This window comes from Chiloscyllium plagiosum, unplaced genomic scaffold, assembly GCF_037043375.1.
Source record: "Chiloscyllium plagiosum isolate Xiang-an unplaced genomic scaffold, Cpla_swu_hap1 HiC_scaffold_30, whole genome shotgun sequence".
Lineage (NCBI taxonomy): Eukaryota > Metazoa > Chordata > Chondrichthyes > Orectolobiformes > Hemiscylliidae > Chiloscyllium > Chiloscyllium plagiosum.
Genome location: NW_028270168.1, coordinates 56,437,155 through 56,449,943, shown reverse-complemented (window position 1 = coordinate 56,449,943; position 12,789 = coordinate 56,437,155). Strand labels below are relative to the sequence as shown.

The window sequence follows — 12,789 nt, the reverse complement described above, 5'->3', positions numbered from 1 at the left end:
GCTTGGAGGACCAGCCCGGTCCTCCAGCACCGCCCCCTGTCCTTCTATTGGGGCTGAGACGCAAAAATAAAACTGCAGAGCTGGAATCCAAAATGGACAGGCGGGAGGCTGGAAGAACACAGCAAGTCAGGCAGCATCAAGTGGTGGAGAAGTCGATGTTTTGGGGGTAACCCTTCTTCAGGACTGGGTGTGGGAGGAGAGGCAGATGCCCAATACACACATCTCTGCTACAAACTCTATTCATGTTCTGGTATGCTCCTTGTGTCTTCCACCGTGAAGTCCCAATTCTGTTTCTCCGCCATTTTCTTTTTTCTCCTCATGGCTACTTCTTCAGCTTCATTTTCCAGTGGTCTTATGTCCATTCTTGCCTCTCTTACTTTTTAAAAATCTCTTGCAATTTTTTTTTATGTCACTAGCCTGCTTGCTCCCTGATGAAGGGCTCCAGCCCGAAACATCGATTGTCCTGCACCTTGGATGCTGCCTGACCTGTTGTGCTCTTCCAGCAACACACACTCAGCTCTGATCTCCAGCATCTGCAGACCTCACTGCCTCTCAGCTTGCTCTCATACTTCATCATCGCTCTCTCCCACCCCCCATTACATTTTTATTTGTCCTCTGCTGGTTTTTAAAGGCCTCCCAATCCTCTGGTTTCCCACCAATTGTCACCACATTGTATGATTTTATGCTGTCCCAGACTTCCCTTGCCAGCCACCGTTGTCTTGCTCTTCTGTCAGTATGGTTCTTCTTCCTTGGGAGGGATTTCTTTTGTCTTTCCTGAATTACACCCAGAAATCCCTGCCATTGCTGCTTCACTCTGTCTTCCCTGCTAGACTCTCCTTCTAATTAACTCTGGCCAGCTCCTCCTTTTATCTTCTTTCAATTGTAATTCTATTACCTTCTCAAACTGCAGGATGAATTATATCATATTGAGATCACTGACCCCAAGAGACTGCTTTACCTCAAGCTTCCAAAACAAATCTGCTTCATTACACATCAAATCCAGAACTGCCTGTTCCCTCTTGGGCTCTACAACAAGCTACTCCAAAAAAAAAATCTTGTAGACATTTACAAATTTCTTCTCTTGATATTCGCTACCAACATGATTTTCCCAGTCTACCTGCATATAAAGTCCCGCATGATTATTGTAATAGTGTGTTTCTTGCATGCCTTTTGTATTTCCTGATTATTTTTCCCTCGCAACCTTACTACTGTTAGGAGACCAGTATATCTGAATGTCATTGGCCTTTGACTGTGGAAGATCTCTCTTTAGGAAAATAGTTCAGGTATGGGTCTGAGTGTTAAAGTACTGAGATGTTCAATATCATGGATTGAGTACTCCTGGAGTATGTATTCAGTATGGGCAGGTGAGGAAGGATAAACTGCCTTGGTTTTTCGGGGGATGTAGAGTAGATTTATCTGAATTATGAAGAATGGTTCATAAATGAATCAAATTCATTATAACTACAAGAGAGTCCATTTCACCTTCTAATTCCATGCCAGTGTACTATACAGCAATCCATCTGTGTCATTAACCACAAAAGTTGAAAGTGGGCCTTGGAAATCAAGGCCTAGATTAGTAACACATATCAGGAAGATGATTCATTCTAACAGTAATCCTAGATTAATTCCAGTGAAAACCTTCCTCTAGCCCAAAAGCAATCATTAATGAGTATCCTGTTTCCTTTTACTCCGACTATTTCAAATCCATGTTACTGGTGTCCCTTCAACTCCATAGGCACTAATGTTTGTGCACAAGTCTCTGATGTGTCACCTGATCAAGTTTGCCTGTTTCATTTCAATTCTGTATCTTCACTATCCATTCAACAAATGTATTTAGTGAAATACTAGTCAATGACAAAGCATTGCACAGCCAGTGTATTGATCTGTTGTGTCAACCTAGATTCAGTGGGACGTGTTTGGAGACAGGATGTCCCCAGTCCTTGGCACAGGGATTCTCGACGTGAATACAGGGTGGGATATGTTTGTAAGGATGTTCCAATTTGTCGGCACTGGGATTCTCAGCATGAATAGACTGGGATGTGTTTGAAATTGGGATGTACCACATTTAAAAGAACAAAGAAGGACCCAGCTAGTCAGGGTAACACTGAAGTACACATACAAATGCCATAGACATTGGAAAAAAAGCAAATGGTATAAGACCGCAGCTATTAGAAACTCAAAACAACAGCTTTCCAACTCAATTCCAACTTTAATTCAACTGCAGTAAGACAAGGGAACAAGGCAATCTTTTCATTAGCACAAAGCAGGATGAAGATGATGTAGACGGGTAGGTCAAACCAGGATTTCTTTTATTCATTTGACAGATGAGGGCACCGATGTCTTGGCCAGCATTTATTACCCATCCCTAACAGCCCAGAGAGCAGTTAAGAGTCGACCACATTGCTGTGGGTCTGGAGTCATATGTAGGCCAGACCAGGTAAGGATGACAGTTTCCTTCCCTAAAGGATATAGGTGAATCAGACGTTTTTTTCTGACAATCCACAATGGTTTTGTGAATATTAGAACACTTAATTCCAGATTTTTATTGAATTCAAATTTTACCAGCTACCATGGTGTGATTTGAACCCAGGTCCCCAGAACATTATCTGGGTCTCTAGATTAACAGTCTGGCAATAATACCACTAGACCATTGCCTCCCCAGAGATCAGATTAGGAGTCAGTGTTGGGACCAAACAATTAATGTTATACATTAACAATCTGGAAGAAGGAGCTGAGATCATTGAGCAAGGTCACAATACAAGATATAGACAATTCTTGTCTTTCAGAATCAGTGTCCACAGGAAAAGCTGATGGGTTTAATCTTACCATCATTGAGGTGAGTAACTCCTGTCACAATCAAACACTGGTCACTCAGAAAAAAGGCAAAATGGTTGAAATACTAGAAATCTGAAACAAACTTAGGAATGTTGGATCAGGAGTAACTGTGGAGATAACAACAGATAAAAGTTTCAAGTCTGGTATGGCTTCTTTTAAACTGAAATGTATTGGAAAACATGTGGAGCTGCCAGTGTTGGATTGAGGTGGACCAAGTTAAAAATCACAACATCAGGTTATAGTCCAACAGGTCTATTTGGAAGTACAAGCTTTCGGAGCACTACTCCTTCAGCAGGAAGCTTGTGCCTGATCAGAGGATACTGATCTTTTACTACAAAATGTAAGTGTCATACAACTGATATGTTGTATTGAACAAACCTAGATTCCTGCCAAGTCTTTAATCACTTAGGATGTTGCAAGTTTCGATTGATTAATATGTAAATCCTCGAAATTCTTTCAAGTCACATTCCCAAGATAACTTAAGGTTTCATTAAAAAGGTGGCATCTCAGCTCAGACAAGCATTACAAATGGTGAGGTTAGAGTCTGTCTGTATTCCAACCTTGAATCAGACTGGTTCTGTCTCCAAAGTAGGAATTTATTAAATGTCACATGGACTGACTGCTGACAGATTGTGTGCTTTTTGAACAAATTGAATGCATCTGCAAATACAAATGCAAATTCACCCCATAAACTTATACATTTGTATGCGAGGTAGAGAGAGTGTGAGTGCATGTGTGTGTAGTGGGGTTATTTGGGTCCATATCACACTACAAGATTCCAGTTGAGGCCATCCTCATGGGTACTGAACTTGGCTATCAGCCTCTGCTCAGCAACTCTAGGTTCTTGCATAGCCTAAGTCCAACTTAGAAGACAGTCACCCAAAGATGACGCCGAAGGTCCTTGACTGCTGAAGTGTTCCCCGACTGGGAGGGAACGGGGCGGCACGGTGGCTCAGTGGTTAGCACTGCTGCCTCACAGCAGCAGGGTCCCAGGTTCAATTCCAGCCTCAGGCGACTATCTGGGTGGAGTTTGCACATTCTCCCCGTGTCTGTGTGGATTTCCTCTGCATGCTCCGGTTTCCTCCCACAGTCCAAAGATGTGCAGGTTAGGTGAATTGGCCCAGCTAAATTTCCCATAGTGGTTGGGCCAAAGGGCCTGTTTCCACACTGTAGGTAATCTAATTTAATCAATTCCAACATCCCTGTTTGGTAGTTGTTGCATGGTGTCCAGTGTCATAGTGTCTACTTGGTAATGCCAATGTACCATGCCTCGGGGCTTCCTTGCCTATAGCGTATGAGATAGACAACAGTGTTTATATCATATGCAGCAGGCAAGGACGTCTGAGGCATCGTACATTGGCATTACTAAGCAGATGCTCCGACAACAGATGAATGGACACTGTGCGTCAATTGCCAGACAAGGATGTTCCCTCCCAGTCGGGGAACACTTCAGCGATTTAGGTGACTGTCCTCCAAGGCGAACTTTGGGATATGCAACAACGCACAGTTGCCGAGCAGCCAGGTTCGGATGGCCTCAACTGGGATCTCGGTTCATGTCACACAACAGGTGACCCCACTACACTATACACACGAATACAAACACACTCACGCTGAGCTTCTCTCATACATGCTCTCTGGGACACACACCCACACCCCCTCACAGGCATATACTCCGTCACACTCACTCAATCTCACATACACTCTCCCCTCTTGCACATGCGCGTATATACACACATACATACATGTCTATGGGGTGAACTTACGTTTGCATTTGCAGGTACATTCTATTTTGTTCAAATAGCACACAATCTACAGGCAGTCAGTCCATGTGACATTTTATAAATTCCTACTTTGGAAATAGAATCAGTCTGACTCAAGGTTGGAGTACAAACTCTAACTGCACACCTTTAATGCATTGTCTGAGCTGAGATGTCACACTTTTTTTTAAAATTGAAGCCTTAAATTATCTCAGGAATGTGACTTGAAAGAAGTTCTGGGATTACATATTAATGAATCGAAACCTGTAACCCATTCTAAGCGATTAAAGGTTTGTTCAACACATCACATCAGTTGTATGACACTTTGATCTTTTACTGTAAATTCTGTGTCCTATGATCCTGCCCCACTAGCTGCCTGACAAAGGAGCAGCTGTTGGACTATAACCTGCTGTTTTGTGATTTTTTTTTTTTAAACTGTATGGGAAACGTAAGTTCAAGGACACAAAACAACATTTTAAACTTCTCCTTCAAACCGACAGTAGAACAAGGAAGTATGAAGGAGACATAAATGCTAGAAATCTGATACAAAAAAAACAGAAGGATCAAAAATAGAAGTTGCTGGAAAACCTCAGCAGGTCTGGCAGCATCTGTGAAGAAAAATCATAGATAATGTGTCACCCTTGCTCAGAACTGAGTAACTAGGAAAGCGTTGGTTTATATGCAGAGCATGGGGGGGGGGGGGGGGGGAAAAGAGAGGTTTGGTGGTGGGGGGGCAGTGGTAAAGAGTAAATGATAGACCCCAAATGGAGCTAAAGACAGCTGGATAGACAAGCGACTTGGTAATGATCTGGCTGAGAGGATGGATAGCTGATAATTGAGACTGTTAGTGGCTAAGATTGGGTAGTGTGTAATGGCAAACTATCTGATAACAATGCCTGGTGAGTGGGTTAAAGGAGGCTAGACATGGGAAGAGTTCAGGCCCTCAAATTATTGAACTTGATAGAGTCTCAAGAGCTACAGGGTCCCAAAGTGGAATATGAGGTGTTGTTCTTCCAGCTTGCCCTGAGCTTCACTGGAACACTGCAGCAAGCACTTGCTAGTGAAACTCAGCTTGTCCAGCAACATCTGCAGAGAGAAAACAGAGTTAAGATTTTCAGTTCATTCCACTGGATTTTCTCCAGCAATTTCTGTTTTTGTTTACAAAAGGTGTGTGTATCTGAATCTTTTGTTACATGGCTGGGAGATATTGAGGTAAGATATCTGACTCAACACGTATTACAGTACAGGGAAGTTTAGTCTGAGTTAGAAACTCAAACAGCGCTTCCCTGCACCCAAGTCGCCATGGCAACAGTAAAATAATTCCATTGCACAGAATCACTTCATTATAAATTTGACTCAGATTGGGAAAAAGAACATGCTTTTCCTGTTACTAAACACAATACAAAACTTCAACCAGAGTGAGAAAACTGATTAGATTCTAACGTGTGAATTTTATACCTATTATTGTGAAATTATCAAAAATAACAGAATTAACAGCAGACAGGAGAATGTAGGGCAAATGAGAAAATGACTTAAGAAAGATTACTGCTGTGAACCATGGAATGTGGGTTTGAGAATCACAGACAGGAGAAATTCCAGCTGTCTTTTCCTTACTTCCTGCCGACACCCAACACAGAACATAGAATAATCAAGGGATAGAGCTGGTCACTGCAGGATATAAACATGAGCGGATATTGTTGTAAGGGGACAGTCGGGACGGGAGACACCAGGGATCAAGTTCAGGGCAGCGAGATTCCATCCAGCAGCTGACCCCATGTAAGTGACTGTGGACAAACAGGGCTTGTTTACTCTGATTGATGGATCAGTGTAAGATACAGTAGAGGAGAGACGATCTGTTCAACTTCTATTTCTCAATAAGGCATGAAAGTTGCTGATTCTCTCTCTCTCAAAGTTGGTAAATAATAAGACTAGAATCTTCCATCTGTTTATGGTTTGATTGCTCTGCACCTTCTCCATCATTTCTGCAAATTTCTTTTTCCAATTTAGGAAATCTCTGTTTTTACTTTTGTGTTTAATTTCACCAGATTTATTACCATACCATTCGAATTATAGAATGCCGACAGGTGAACAATTCCTGATGAAGGGCTTACATCCAAAACATCAATTCTCCTGCTCCTCGGATGCTGCCTGACCTTCTGTGCTTTTCCAGTGCCATACTTTTTGACTCTGATCTCCAGCATCTGCAAACCTCACTTTCTCCTACGGGTGGACAAGGCTTGATGTGAGATTGCAGAAAGACAGCAGTGCTTTGGATGACCTCAAGTTTATAAGGAGGTTGAATCAGGAGGCTGACCAGAAATGTGTTACAATAGTGAAGTCCAGAGGTAACAAATCATCGGATGAGCATTTCAGCAGCAGATGAGCTGAGACTGCGGTGGAGTTGGGTGATGTTACTGAGGTGGAAATAGGAGATCTTGGTGATGATGGGTGAAATATTTCCTCATAGTTGACCAAGACTTTTCAGAACCTTGGATAATTATCAGTGAGACAGATGGAGTTGGCGGTGAGGGAGTGGAATGGAGATTGGGGATAATGATTTCAGGCTTCCAGATATTTAATTGGAGGAAATTTCTGCTCACCCAGTACTGGATACCAGACAAGTCAGGACAGGAAATGACTGGGAGGGAAGGTGTTCACCTGGCCCTTCCAGTTGGCAGAGGTTGGTGTTTGGGAAATGTTATCAAAGATCTGGTTAACATAAACACTTTCTCTCCTTCATCCCTTGCACCTCTTACATCACCCCTACTCTGTCTTTCCATTGAGACCATTGTCTTGTGCAGGTCCAGATCATGTGGTATCTTCAATCATGAACTAGCTGGGTTTTATTACAATCCAGCTGCTGTCATTGTCTAAGCTTCAGCTCCACAAATTGCTCAATTCTTTCAGCTCAGCTGTACAACCTGCCATTATGTTTTTGTGGGCTCTGTTTGACTACCTTCTGTTCTATTTTACAGGATATTGGAAGAGGCAGATTTGCCGTCAGGAAACTGAAATTAAACATTAGGGAGGTGATGGCTTAGTGGTATTATTATTGCTCAACTATTAATCCAGAAACCCAGAATAATGTTCTGGTACCTGGATTCGAATTCCACCATGGCAGATGGTGGAATTTGAGTTCAATTTAAAAAAATTCTGGAATTAAGAGTCAACTGATTACCATGAAACCATTGTCAATTGTCGGAAAAACATATCTAGTTCATTAATGTCCTTTACCTGGTCTGGCCTATATGTAACTCCAGAATCACAGCAACGTAGTTGACTCTCAACTGCCCTCTGAAATGGTCTAGTAAGCCACTCCGTTATCTCAATTGCTAGAAAGTCACAAGAAAAAAATGAAACTGGATGGACCACCTGGCATCAACCTTGGAACTGGAAAAGACAACAGCATAAACACAAACAGCCCTGTCGACCATGCAAAGTCCACGTCACCAACGTCTGGGGGATAGTGCTGAAATTGGGAGAGTTGCCTCACAGCCTAGTCAAGCATCAGCCTGACAGTCATTCTTGCAGAATCATACCTTACAGATAGTACTCCAGACACACCACCAGCAGGACAGACACAGCAGAGATGGTAGTACAGTGCTATGCAGTCGGGAGGGAGTTGACCTGAAAGTCCTTGACATGGACTCCGGACCCCATGAAGTCTCATGGCTTCAGGTTAAACATGGTCAAGGAAACCTCTTACTGGCTAGCAAGTACCATCCTCCATCAGCTGATGAATCAGTACTCCTTCATGTTGAACATCACTTGGAGGAAGCTCTGAGGGTGGCAAGGGCGCAAAATGTACACTGGGTGGAGGATTTCAATGTCAGAGTGGCTCGGCAGCAGCATTACTGATCAATGGTCAAGTCCTAAAGAATATAAATGCTAGTCTGGGTCTGCGGCAGGTGGTGAAGGAATCAACAAGAGGAACAAACAAACTTGACTCATCTTACTAATCTGCCAGCTACAGAAGCATCAGTCCATGACAGTATAGGCAGAAACGACCACAACACTGTTGTGGTCCATTGTGTTCTGTGGCATTATCACTATGCTAAATGGGACAGACTTCAAACCGATCTAGCAGCTCAAAAATGGGCATCCATGAGGTGCTGCGGGCCATCAACAACAAAACAGTACTCCAGCAAAATCTCATGGCCTGGCATATCCCCAACTCAACCGTTACCATCAAGTCTGGTGATTAACCCTGGTTCAATGGAGAGTGTAGGAGCACCATCAGGCATACCTAAAAATGAGGGGTCAACCTGATAAAGCTACCAAACAGGACTACTTACTTGCTAAATGGCATAAACAGCAAGTGATAGACAGAGGTAAGCAATCCCACAACCAACGGATCAGATTTTAAGTTCTGCAGTCCTTCCATATCCAGTCATGAATGGTGGTGGATAATTAAACAACACACTGGAAGAAGCAGCTCCACAAATATCCCCATCCTCAATGATGGAGGAGCCCAGCACATCATTGCAAAAGATAAGGCTGATGCATTCGCAACAATCTTCAGTCAGAAGTGCAGAGTGGATGATCTATCTCGGGCTCCTCCAGTTGTCCCCAGCAATCACAAATACCAGTCTCCAGCCAATTTGATTCACTCCACATGATATTAAGACATGGTTGGACGCACTGTATGTGCAAAGGCAATGGGCCCCGATAGCATTCTGGCAGAAGTATTGAAGACGTGTGCTCCAGAACTTGCTGCTCCCTTAGTCAAGCTCTTCCAGTACAATTACAACACTGGCATCCACCTGACAATGTGGAAACTTGCCCAGCTACGTCCTGTATATAAAAAAGCAAGACAAATCCAACCTGGCCAATTACCACCCAATTAGTCTACTCTCGATCATCAGTAAGGTGATGGAAGAGGTCATCAACAGTGCTATCAAGCAGCACCTGCTCAGCAATGCACAGTTTGGGTTCGCCAGGGTCACTCAGCTCCTGATCTCATTACAGCCTTAATTTAAACACGGACAAAAGATCTGAATTCCAGAGGTGAGGCGGTAGTGACAGCCCTTGACATCAAGTCCGCATTTGACAGAGTATGGTATCAAGGAGCCTTGGCAAAATTGAAATCAATAGGTATCGGGGGCAAACACTCTGCTGGTTAGAGTCAGACCCAGCTCAAAGGAAGATGATTTGACAGTCAGTCATCTCAGTTCCAGGTCATCTCTGCAGGAGTCCCTCAGGGTGGGGTCCTAGGCCCAACAATCTTCAGCTGCATCATCAACAACCTTCCCTCTGTCATAAGATCAGAAGTGGGAATGTTCACTGATGATTGCCTGGTGTTCAGCACTATTCGCAGCTCCTCAGATACTGAAGCAGTCCGTGCTCAAATGCAACAAGATCTGGACAACATCCAGTCTTGGGCCAACAAGTGGCAAGTAACATTTGCGCTACACAATGACCATCACTAATAAGAGACACTCTAACCACTGCTCCTTGACATCCCACATCCTTGGGGTTACCACTGACCAGAAACTCAACTGGGCTCACCATATAAACACAGTGGCTACAAGAGCAAGTCAGAAACAAGGGACACTGCGGTGAGTAACTCACCTCCTGACACCCCAAAGTCTATCCACCACCTACAAGGTACAAGTCAGGAGTGTGATGGAATACTTCCCACTTGTCTGGATGGGTGCAGCTCCAACAACACTCAAGAAGCTCGACACCACCCAGGTCAAAGCAACCTGCTTGATTGGCGCCACATCCACAAACATTCAATCCCTCCACCACTGGCGCTCAATAGCAGCAGTGTGTACAATCTACAAGACATACTACAGAAATTCACCAAAGATTCTTAGACAGCACCTTCCAAACTCATGGCCACTTCCATCTAGAAGACAAGAGCAACAGGTACTTGGGAACACCAGCACCTGCAAATTCCCCTCCAAGCCACTCACCACCCTGACTTGGAAATATACTGTTGTTCCTTCACAGTCGTTGGGTCAAAATCCTGGAATTCCCTCCCTTCCAGCATTGTGGGTCAACCGACAGCAAGTGGACTGCAGCTATTCAAGAAGGTAGCTCACCACCATCTCCTCAAGGGCAAATAGGGATGGGCTATCAATGCTGGCCAGCCAGCGCCACCCAGGTCTCACAAGCGAATAAAACAAAAATCACCTCAATATCTGTCAGAGCTGCCCATTTTCACGTAACTAAATTATCATCTGATTTTGAGTGGAAGGAAAACACTGTTTCCAGTAGGGAGAAACCACACGTGTGGGTGAACAAGAATTCAGCCGACCATCAGACCTGTCAAAATACACAAGCAGCTGAAAATGAGTTGCTGGAAAAGCGCAGGTCAGGCAGCATCCAAGGAACAGGAGAATCGACGTTTCGGGCATAAGCCCTTCTTCAGGAATGAGGAAAGTGTGTCCAGCAGGCTAAGATAAAACATAGGGAGGAGGGACTTGAGGGAGAGGCGTTGGAAATGCGATAGGTGGAAGGAGGTCAAGGTGAGGGTGATAGGCCGGAGTGGGGTGGGGGCGGAAAGGTCAGGAAGAAGATTGCAGGTTAGGAAGGCGGTGCTGAGTTCGAGGGATTTGACTGAGACAAGGTGGGGGGGGGGGGGGGGGAGGGGAATGAGGAAACTGGAGAAATCCGAGTTCATCCCTTGTGGTTGGAGGGTTCCTAGACGGAAGATGAGGCACACTTCCTCCAACCGTCATGTTGCTATGGTCTGGCGATGGAGGAGTCCAAGGACCTGCATGTCTTTGGTGGAGTGGGAGGGGGAGTTGAAGTGTTGAGCCACGGGGTGGTTGGGTTGGTTGGTCCGGGTGTCCCAGAGGTGTTCTCTGAAACATTCCGTAAGTAGGCGGCCTGTCTCCCCAATATAGAGGAGGCCACATCGGGTGCAGCGGATGCAATACATGATGTGTGTGGAGGTGCAGGTGAATTTGTAGCGGATATGGAAGTATCCCTTGGCCTTGGTAAGGGGGGGGGGGGTGTGGGTGCAAGTTTTGCATTTCTTGCGGTTGCAGGGGAAGGTGCCGGGAGTGGAGGTTGGGTTGGCGGGGGGTGTGGACCTGACGAGGGAGTCACGGAGGGAGTGGTCTTTTCGGAACGCTGATAGGGGAGGGGAGGGAAATATATCCCTGGTGGTGGGGTCCGTTTGGAGGCAGCGGAAATGACGGCGGATGATACACTGTACATAGAGGTTGGTGGGGTGATAGGTGAGGACCAGTGGGGTTCTGTCCTGGTGGCGGTTGGAGGGGCGGGGCTCAACAGCAGAGGAGCGGGAAGTGGAAGAGATACGGTGGAGAGCATCATCGACCACATCTGGGGGAAATTGCGGTCCTTGAAGGAGGAGGCCATCTGGGTTGTACGGATTTGGAACTGGTCCTCCTGGGAGCAGATGCGGCGGAGACGAAGGAATTGGGAATATGGGATGGCGTTTTCAAGCAGTCATCAACCAGAGAATCTATAGAAATGTGGGGACTGTGGGAAGGAATGTGTTTCCCACTGAAGCTGGAAACTCATATTCACATTGTGGAAAGGCCATTCATCTGCTGTGTGGGGAAAGAGATTCACACAGTCATCCAGCCTGATGGTACACCAGCATATTCACAATGAGGAGGCACAATTCAAATACCGTCACTGCGGCACTGGGTTCAAGGATTCATCTCACCTCATTATCAACCCGAGAGTTCACACTGGGGGAAGCAGCCATTCAACTGCTCAGTGTGTGGGAATTTTTTAAAAGTTTTACCCCCACACCAGTAGTGGTAGTGTGGGGGTAAAATTTAAAAAAAATCCCCACACACTGAGCAGTTTGAATGGCTGCTTCCACCAGTGTGATCTCTCAGGTGGATAATGAGGTAAGAGGAGTCCTTGAACTCCGTGCAACAGTGGCAGTGGTAGTGCTTATTTCTTTACCTCAGTCCCCATGTCATGTGTGCGCAGGCATGAGGCACATTTAAAAAGAATAAGTGTATAAACCTTAATTCATTTTCCACCACCAGAAAGGAAGAATACACCCAAGTGGGCAGTGACAAGCAGTGCCCTTCTCAAAGGACAATGCTGCGTGATCAAAAAGTGAAAGCGGAGGGCAGGGACAAAATCAACATTGAGTTAGGGAGCAAATTAAACACTCTGCACCCTGCAGTTTTCCCCTCTCCCTGAAAATCTCAAGGATGTTGGTAGACACCACGTGCTCCTGCTCCAAGGACACCCAGACATG

At 45.0% G+C, this 12,789-nt stretch overlaps 1 long non-coding RNA gene across 3 annotated transcripts in view; it reads right to left on the bottom strand.

Annotated features, from left to right (window-relative positions):
- Positions 1 to 2,170: 2,170 nt before the first annotated feature.
- LOC148142206 (uncharacterized) overlaps positions 2,171 to 12,789 on the bottom strand; it is a 31,789-nt gene continuing 21,170 nt past the window's right edge. For all 3 annotated transcript variants that reach the window (XR_015752191.1, XR_015752190.1, XR_015752189.1), the window contains exons 2-3: positions 7,827 to 7,924; positions 2,171 to 5,678 (exon numbers count right to left, since the gene is read on the bottom strand). This is a non-coding gene — a long non-coding RNA (uncharacterized LOC148142206). The remainder of the gene's footprint in view (positions 5,679 to 7,826; positions 7,925 to 12,789) is intronic.